General features: G+C 33.8%; 1 protein-coding gene across 1 annotated transcript in view; it reads left to right on the top strand.

The window, feature by feature from the left end:
• The first annotated feature begins 880 nt into the window (after positions 1-880).
• The window catches only part of LOC131931943 (uncharacterized), a 43550-nt gene continuing 34430 nt past the window's right edge, over positions 881-10000 (top strand). The window contains exons 1-2 of the mRNA XM_059288778.1: positions 881-1221; positions 4705-4754. The gene's annotated coding sequence lies outside the window, so the exon portion shown is untranslated. The remainder of the gene's footprint in view (positions 1222-4704; positions 4755-10000) is intronic.

The raw sequence follows: 10000 nt of genomic DNA on the forward strand, positions 1-10000 counted from the left end.
ATACATACATACATACATAACTACTACATACATACATACATACATAATACATACATACATACATACATACATACATACATACATACATACATACATACATACATACATACATACATACATACATACATACATACATACATACATACATACATACATACATACATACATACATACATACATACATACATACATACATACATACATACATACATACATCATACATACATACATACATACATACATACCATACATACATACATACATACATACATACATACATACATACATACATACATACATACATACATACATATCAATACATACATACATACATACATACATACATATACATACATACATACATACATACATACATACATACATACATACATACATACATACATACATACATACATACATACATACATACATACATACATACATACATACATACATACATACATACATACATACATACATACATACATACATACATACATACATACATACATAATACATACATATACATACATATATACATACATAAAACATGTTAGCTTATTTCAAATTACTCAAAAATGAAACAAGTAGGCCTCTGGTTAAGAAAATCATAAAAAAAAGTTTTAAAAAACAAGCTTTTATGTACTTATGCACTCAAAAGTAGAAAATAAATGAGTTTCTGTAAACACATAGTAATATATTTAATAACAATTCGTCAATAACGTTATAGTTGGTTATTGTTTAAACAAATTCATGACCTTATATTGCTATTGTCTCTTATTTCTTCTTATTTCAATACGTTAATTTAAAATCTTCATGTCATAAAAGGGCCAAAATATTATTAAATCTAAAGCTTAATATAACAACAATGTATCCGGTTCTAAGAAAACCTATTTATAGGGACAACACAATGAGACATTTTGTTCTTGCCATACCTAACACCCGACAAGGCGGAATAACACAAGCTGTATGTGACCTATTTAGTCATGTGTAAAGTTGTTGCGAAATAGCGGCCCCAGGGGTGCGGTAGGTAAGGTAAAGAACGTTTCTCGAATAGGAGCTTAATTAATCAATGCTTTTAGAAGAAATGATATTTTCGAGCAAATAAAAAATAAAAAAAACTATGTATGTCTGTTTAAAGCATTGTGTTGAGTCTGTTGTTACTTAAAGGATTAATATACATTACAAAAATTTCTAAGTATCTTGGAACAACGCAAACAGGTTAGTTTGTTTATAATTTGATAAAAATAAATCTGATTTTAGTAATCAAGTAAACAACTAACAGTTCAGTACTTTGACGATATTGACGATACGCAGTTTCCAACAAATACACAACTGACAAAACACAAACACATTATATATATATATATATATATATATATATATATATATATATATATATATATATATATATATATATATATATATATATATATATATATATATATATATATATATATATATATATATATATATATATATATATATATATATATATATATATATATATATATAAAGCAATATATGTGTGTCTGTCTGTCTGTCTGTCTGTGTATGTGTCTTTAATGCATTACCACACCTCTAATCACATCGCCGTCGAACTTTGGGAAGTTGTTAAGAATATTCCTGGGGAGGTTTCTGCGAAAAAAATTAATTTCAAATTTCAAATTCGATTTGTTTTCTCTCTAAATACGGTAAACAAAAAAAAGTCGATTTCGGTTTGACACCATTCATCCGATCGCCATCAAACTTTGGTGAGTTCATTAGAACACTCTAGGGAAGAGTTCTGTAAAAAAAATCGTTTATAATTTCACATGGGCGGCGTCACGGGAGGTGCGTTTTTTCTCTATGTCCGTTATATTTAAAAATTCGATTTTAGTTTGATACCGTTCATCCGATAGCCATGAGACTTTGGGGGAGTTGATAAGGACACTCCGAGAAAGTGTTATGTAAAAAAAAACACTTTTATTTTGGCAAGGGCTGCGCCACGGGAGGGTGCGATTTTTCACTATATACGGTATATAAAAATAATAAAAGTTAATTGCGGTGACACCGTTCACACGATCGCCATGAAACTTTGGGAAGATGTTGAGAATATTCCTGAGGAGATTTCTGTGCTAAAAATATTTTCAAATTTGCAGGGGTTGTGCCCCGACAGGGCGCGATTATTTTTTTTTCTTTATAACGGTATATAAAAATAAAAGTCGCTTTTGGTTTAACACCGTTTATCCGATAGGCATGAGACTTCGGGGATACGATTAGTACACTACATGGAAGGGTTCTGCACAAACTTTTTTTTTTCGCATGGGCGGCGCCCTGGAGGGAGCGATATTTCCCGATATACAGTGTATAAAATAAAAGTCAATTTTGGTTTGACACCATTCACCCAATCGCCATCAAACTTTGATGAGTTGATTATAACTCTCAAGGGTAGGGTTCTGTAAAAAATTTTTTTTTTTTATTTTGAAAGGGCGGCGTCCCCGGGGGGGGGGGCGATTTGATCGCTATACACGGTATATAACATAATAAAACTTGGATGCGGTTCATCCAAATGCCATGAAACTTTTTAAAGTAGATGAGAATACTCCCGAGAATATTTATGTGAAAAAAAAAATTCTTATGGGCGGCGCCATGGAGGGTACAATTTTCCTCAACAAACGGTTTGGCGCCCAGAGTTTTAGAGCGACTATGTTGGCACTTGGCATCCGTTAATCGAGCGTCCTGCATAGTGAGTAAGGGGTACTACTATATGCAGCGGTAAAACTACAACAGGCTTCTAAAAATAACTTTGTAACGCGAAGGAAATCCTTCTGTACAGTTTCGTCACCTTGCGAAAGATGAAAAAATAACTTTTTGAATATGAGGAGCCTACTGTAGAGTTTCGTGACCTTGCGAATGAAGCAATAAGCATCTATTTTTAGACAATCCAATCAGAAGTTGAGATTGAGCTTTTAATAATATACCATTAGTAACGCTAAGTCACACTGATTCTTTTAACATATCAACAAAAAAAATGTACATGTTAAAATCCCATTTGATTTGTTTCTGGATGCTATGTGACGCTCTGCGTTATCCTGTTAGCACATTGGCACTTTGTTATTTTTAAAGAGCCAACAAACCTACGCTACCGCTCTGCGGTAGTGTTATTGTGGGGCTCCCGAGAGTGCCTCTCTATGATTTTGATACATGGGTGGTCACGAAGTTTGATCTACATCATTATTATTCGGTTAGTGATTAACGAACATTCAAGGATTTCATTTGGTAGTGTAGGTAAATCCGTGTCCCGATAATTATGATCCAAGCGCAGGCATTGTTTATATTTAAATAACACAGTTTTAGAAAACAAGGTCACGCGTCAAAGAACATATGATTAGTAACGCATTGGTGAAATCCTTCTAATATATTTCGATTTTCCTCCATATACGATATATAAAAATAATAAAAGTGAATTGCATTGACACCGTTCATCCGATAGCCATGATACTATAGGGGAGTTGATTAGGACACTCTGGGGAAGGGTTCTGTATAAAAAAATTAATTTCGCAAGGGCGGCGCCACATGAGGGTGCGATTTTTTCTCTATATACGGTATATAAAAATAATGAAAGTGAATTGCGGTGACACTGTTCATACAATCGCCATGAAACTTTGGGAAGATGTTGAGAATATTCCTGGGGAGGTTTCTGCGCTGAAAAATTTCAAATTCGCAGGCGTGGCGCACCGGCAGGGTGCGTTTTTTTTTCTCTATGTACGTGTACCATGAAACTTTAGGGAGATGATTAGATCACTCAATGGTAGGGTTCTGCAAAAAAATAAAAATAAAATATTGCAAGGGCGGTGCTCCCCGGGGGGAGCGATTGTTTTTCTATATACACGGTATATAAAAAATAAAACACACATCAAATATTTTTTTACTTGTTAAAGAAAAAAATCCTGTTCATTTGTGTCACTTTAGCGAATGACGAAATCTGCATCATTGTTCACAGGATGCTATTTGGAAAGTTGGGTTATCCCAAGAGCACGATGGCGCCTGTTAGTTTTAAGGAGCCAGGGGCCGTACGCTGCGCCTATTCGGTAGTGTAATCGGGGGGTGGGGGGCTCCTGAGAGCGCCCCTCTACGCTCTGACACATGAGTGGTCACCGAAGTATGTTCTACCTCATTATTTCGGTGAGTGATTAATGTACACTCAAGGTTTTCATGCGGTAGTGTAGGAAAACCCGTGTCCCGATAATTATAATCCAAGCCTGTATCGTGGTGATGGTAATGCACATGGCAGTGGTATCCTTTAAATGGGAGTAGATCACTCTCACAGCAGCCCTAACAGTCATGTATAAATGTGTCATCATCTAGTCCATATTGGTCTTTGTGCTAAATTGATCTTTTGCACATTTTTCTGTTTGCGCTTTTTTTCTGTTTTGCGCTTTTTTTCTGTTTGCCCTTTTTTCTGTTTGCGCTTTTTCCGTTTTGTGCTTTTTTCTGTTTTCGCTTTTTTCCGTTTGCGCTTTTTCTGTGTGCGCTTTTTTTCTGTTTGCGCTTTTTTTCTGTGTGCGCTTTTTCTCTTTGCGCTTTTTTCCGTTGCGTTTTTTTCCGTTGCGCTTTTTTCTGGTCACCGTTTTATTTTATGATTAACTGTGTAATTAATTACTATAATGTTAGTGCGGTTAGGTGCAGTCCTGATTTTATTTCTCTGTCCACTTTTTGCAGAGCAGGGAAAGGACATTTTGTTTACTTTCAAAACGACATAGTATAACAAGGTAGGTGGAGGGAACATTGCTGTATTTAACCCAGGTTGGGGGATTGGATAATATGTAGTAGAGATGGGCAAGTTGGATTGATGGTGGGCGTGGTGAAAATTATGTGTGGTTTAACGCAAAATAAATGAGTATCTATCATACAAGCAAAATTTTAGTCATAAAAGACTTTAAATGTCGTATGACATAGATATCTTACAGATTTTCTTACGGTGGGGGGGGGGGGGTGTGACACTATCAGGTGCCACACCGGGTGACACCCGACCTCGCTACGCCACTGATATATATGCCTTTATATATATATATATATATATATATATATATATATATATATATATATATATATATATATATATATATATATATATATATATATCGTGGAGGGGGGGGGGGCGAAAATGTTTTTGCGGGGTGGCCCTTTTTTCTAGTTTCCCCACTGCAAACTGCACAATTTACAAACAGAAACTATGCAGCTTTTTTTTTTTTCAATGTTTTCAAATCGAAAACTTAGGACGATTTACTTGGAATGTGCCAGAACATGTTTAGCTTATTTTGTTGTGGGTGCAGAACTAATACTTTAAGGTCAAGGTAACCTTTAGCGAACAAACACGTCTGGCCTGTTGTCGTATACAAATCGCACAATGGAGAAAAATGTGAGGAATTCAAGTGTGCCTATTTTAAACACTATTGTCTCTAATAAAGCGGGAGTGGTCTCAATTTGTTTTTACACGATTACAATACCTTCTCTATAAGCCTACTTTATATACGAGAAAGTACAAAAATCGATTTCTTTACAAATCTTGTCGTTTTACATATCCCTGAGAGGAAAATAATAGTTTTGCAATATTGTCATTATGTCTATGTAGATATGTGTGTGTGTGTGTGTATTTGTGTCTGTGAACACGATAACTTGAGTACCACTACAGCTAGACTTTGAAATTTGCGGTTCGCTGTCAACCACATACAGAATTGAACTTTGTATATTAGATATATACTAGCCGAAAAAAGGAGGAAAAGAAAAAAAAAAAAAAAAGAAAAAAGAGAGAGATACCATGACATGTGTGTTTAGTAATCGGTGTACATCCGGCTTTGCCCACCCTAACCACAACCAAACAAAACAAAAACAACCGCAAACATAACGCAAAAACAAATACAAAATACAAAGGAAAACATAAACGCAAACACAAAACCAACCACAAATTCAAACACAAATACAAAGAAAATACCAACGAAAAGCAAACGAAAACAAACCAAATCCAAACGCTAACCCAACATTAAACGCACACACAACTAAAAAAACAAAGAAAACACAAACGCAAACATAAACATAAACGCAAAGTGCTCACAGTCTAGCCCGGGACCGCTTGTTTCAGCTTAGAAAACGACTATATTACCCCAACTTTTGCACTCACTAAACGAACGTAGTCGCCAAAGCGAACACGGGAAAGCCTGGATGCCAAATAGCACCCTTTATTGGGCGCCGGAGGACGCCCGGATTTGATTCACGAATAGACAATAGTAACCTTTCTTATCCAATAGTGTCTTTGGTAGTAAAACTGTACACTGCTAAATTTTCTGTTGAAAATGTCTGCTAAAAAATTGGTACGCACTATGGTGACGCCAAAAAAAGGCAACGTTCAGCATTTTTGGTGCGACCAACAAAAATGAATTCCCCCCCCCCCCCCCCCCAAAAAAAAAAAAAAAAAAAAGAAAAACTCGAATGCACAAAAAGACACAATTAATAACCTGCGGGAATTCCCGTTCCCGAATATAGAACTCTTTTGTTACTTCAATGGTCGTTGATTAAAAATAATAATTTGAAGTTCGTTCAGTGTATAAAATAAATAAAATGCAATATTTAAAATACCTACCCCATTTCATTTGATCAATCCATGCTAATTATGTAATTTTTTTTCCGAACACCAGAAGAAAGTAATAAAAGGTACATTTTTTCCTCCCGATGTAATGGTTTTTATAAAGGGATGTAATTATGTTTTCCGATTTATCAAGGGACATAAGGAATGCTAAAGAACTAAATGTGAATAATTAGAGATTTTGTGAAAGGTGAAAAGGTTAAATAAAATACTTAAAAAAACTTTTTAAAAAAACACGTTTTTCTTGTGGACTAAAAAGAAGAAAATAATTTTTTTCTTTTGTGCTTCCTCGAGCTGTGCAGGTTCTTGTGATGGCTGACAAAAAACGTGGGTACGTTCACCATCAAATTTCCCGACCCATCTGCCCGACCCACGTTTTTTATCAGTCATCACAAGAACCTGCACAGCTCGAGGAAGCACAAAAGAAAAAAATTATTTTCTACTTTTTAGTCCACAAGAAAAACGTGGTTTTTTAAAAAGTTTTTTTAAGTATTTTATTTTCTCCTTTTTAGTCCGTTGCTACACATGAAAAACGTGGTTTTTAAAAAAAAGTTTTTTATATAGTTTATTTTCTACTTTATCTAATGACTTGATTAAGTATGACTTAACTAAGTGTTTATAAATACACGGACTAAAAATCTTGAGCGACCAGGATTCGAACCTGGGTTGTCGCGGCCACAACGCGAAGTACTAACCACTATACGATCACGGCCAGCGCGCTCACATCGATTGGGGCCGAAGTAACTGTGTCAATAGGCCTCCAGTCTTGTCGGTATCTTTAGAAATCATGTCCTCAATTTTATGGTCCTTGGGGCGTAATTAAATTAAGCTAATTACGGTCTCTAATTGCTAGTTTTTATGATTGCATCTGAAATTGTTAGGCGAAAGTAGCCTGTATGCCAAATTTCAGATCTCTAGAGCAATCAGAAGTGGGCTAATTTTCGATGTCAATTTTAACAACAAACAAATCCATCCACAAACGCGAGCTGAGTTAAGAAAAACGTGTTAAAAAATGTGTTTGATTGACATGCCAAAAATTATCAACAATTATTTTAGACTTTGGAATCCTCGGTCCGTCCGCCCGCAACTTAATTTAACTTTATATATTAGAATATATTCATAGATATATATTGTTACATATTTGTATATGAATAGGTTATGGATATATATATATATATATATATATATATATATATATATATATATATATATATATATATATATATATATATATATATATATATATATATTTGTTTTCTCTTCCGTTTCTATTAAAATAATTCTAAAAGTATATTTTATAATATGGTCTCGTTTGCTAATACATAAGAAATGCGCTTCTTACTTAGTCGTACACAAGATTAACCAATCTTTTAGTAATAATGATATGGTACTGCTCAGGCTATACTTGTCTACGCTGTTCATTTAATGTTATTGTGTGCACTTGCTTTATAAAAAATAAAATACGTGGAAATAATAACAAATACATACTTTTTTCAACTGAAATTTAACATAAAATTTCTTAGCGCTTGAAGATTTAGAGTCTGTAGTATTCAACAACGCGACAGACAAACACTACCTTAAAATATTGCGAAAACTAACCACTTTATCAATCCTTTATTCTTTTAACTTTTACTGTATTTTAAAATCATTTTTATACATCACGTAATTCTTATAGGATTTCATAAATTAAATTAAAATAGATAGTCTTTATTTTAGTAGAGTGTAAAAGAGAACTGCTATTCAGTGGCGTAGATATGTTAAAGCTAGAGTAAGCAAGGCATTGGGGCCCAAGGAATTTAGCTCCCTTTCTCCCTCTTTAAAAAGTTTAAAGTTTTACATTAGAAATTCATTACTTAATTTATATAAATTATTTGAATAAGAAAGTGGAAATCTAGCTGTTTTCTACTTTAGAAATAATTTAAATTTTAAAAATGCCCCACGTCCTTCATGATTGCGTTCAGTGTGGGTGAGAGGGGGGGGGGGCGTCGAACAAGGCCCACCTGTCCCAAATACACCACAGGCATCAGTGCGGACATGACATTTAACGAATGAGGCTATAATTAAACTTGAACTTTGACTCCTATCTGAGATACGACAACGGGCATCCGTAAATTAACATGTACAACTAAACCAATAACTACGTGCTCACCACAACAATGCAAATTATTGAATTCATTGCCTAGTCTTGGAGATATTTAATTTGTTTTCTTATGTGTTTTTACGATTAAGATTATAAAATATGACAATTTAAAAAAAAATTATGTATGTAATCCAATTAAAATTTTGACAGTATAACTGTTATATAAATTGTTTGATTTTGTCGATGACATCTGCCTACTATCTTACAAGCATCAATATACACAAGCCAAACTAAATTGGCTATGTGAAGAAGCCTCCAAAGTTGGAATAAAAATCAATAAAAATAAAACAGAGGTCATTAGAATCAATAACAGCCAGGACCTGCCCATACAGCTAAATGGAGAAGATTTACGAGAAACAAATTCACATATCTGGGAAGCGTGATCAATAAGGACGGGGGAGCAGACGAGGACATAAAATGTCGTATCAATAAGGCTAGATGTGCCTTCAACTCACTGCGCCCGATGTCACGGCCATGTCACTCCGTAGAAAAATGGGAATTTTCAACACAAATTTCAAAGCGGTGCTGCTCTATGGCTTGGAGACTTGGAGAGTTACAAAGACAAATACTAACAGGCTTCAGGCGTACGTAAACAAATGCTTACGACAAATACTTAAAATAAGATGGCCAGACAAATTATTAAACAAAGACCTGTGCCAAATTAAAAGCAACAGCCGATAGAGAAAGATATCAAGGCCCGTAAATGGGGATGGATCGGACAAACGTTAAGAAGAGAAAAAGAAAATATCGAAAATCATGCTATGGACTAGAATCCCCAGGGAAAAAAAAGAGGGCTGGCTCTTTGCTCCCCAGGGCCACAAAGGAATGATGATGATGATGAAATTGTTTCCTAAAGTTCAAACCAGAACAGTGCATGTCATGATTTTTGTTTTCAAAACTATTTCGGTGATGTATCATTTTTGTAAAACGAAATAACTTAACACCTATATATATACATACATATATATATATATATATATATATATATATATATATATATATATATATATATATATATATATATATATATATATATATATATACATACATACATATATATATATATATATATATATATATATATATATATATATATATATAAAACGAAATAACTTAACACCTATATATATATATATATATATATATATATATATATATATATATATATATATATATATATATATCAAAACTTGCCGATCAACAAATAACAACTCACCATTAACGCTTCCAAGAGT

The sequence above is a fragment of the Physella acuta genome, unplaced genomic scaffold, assembly GCF_028476545.2.
Source record: "Physella acuta isolate Inbredline_101_S28 unplaced genomic scaffold, ASM2847654v3 ptg002060l, whole genome shotgun sequence".
Classification (NCBI taxonomy): domain Eukaryota; kingdom Metazoa; phylum Mollusca; class Gastropoda; family Physidae; genus Physella; species Physella acuta.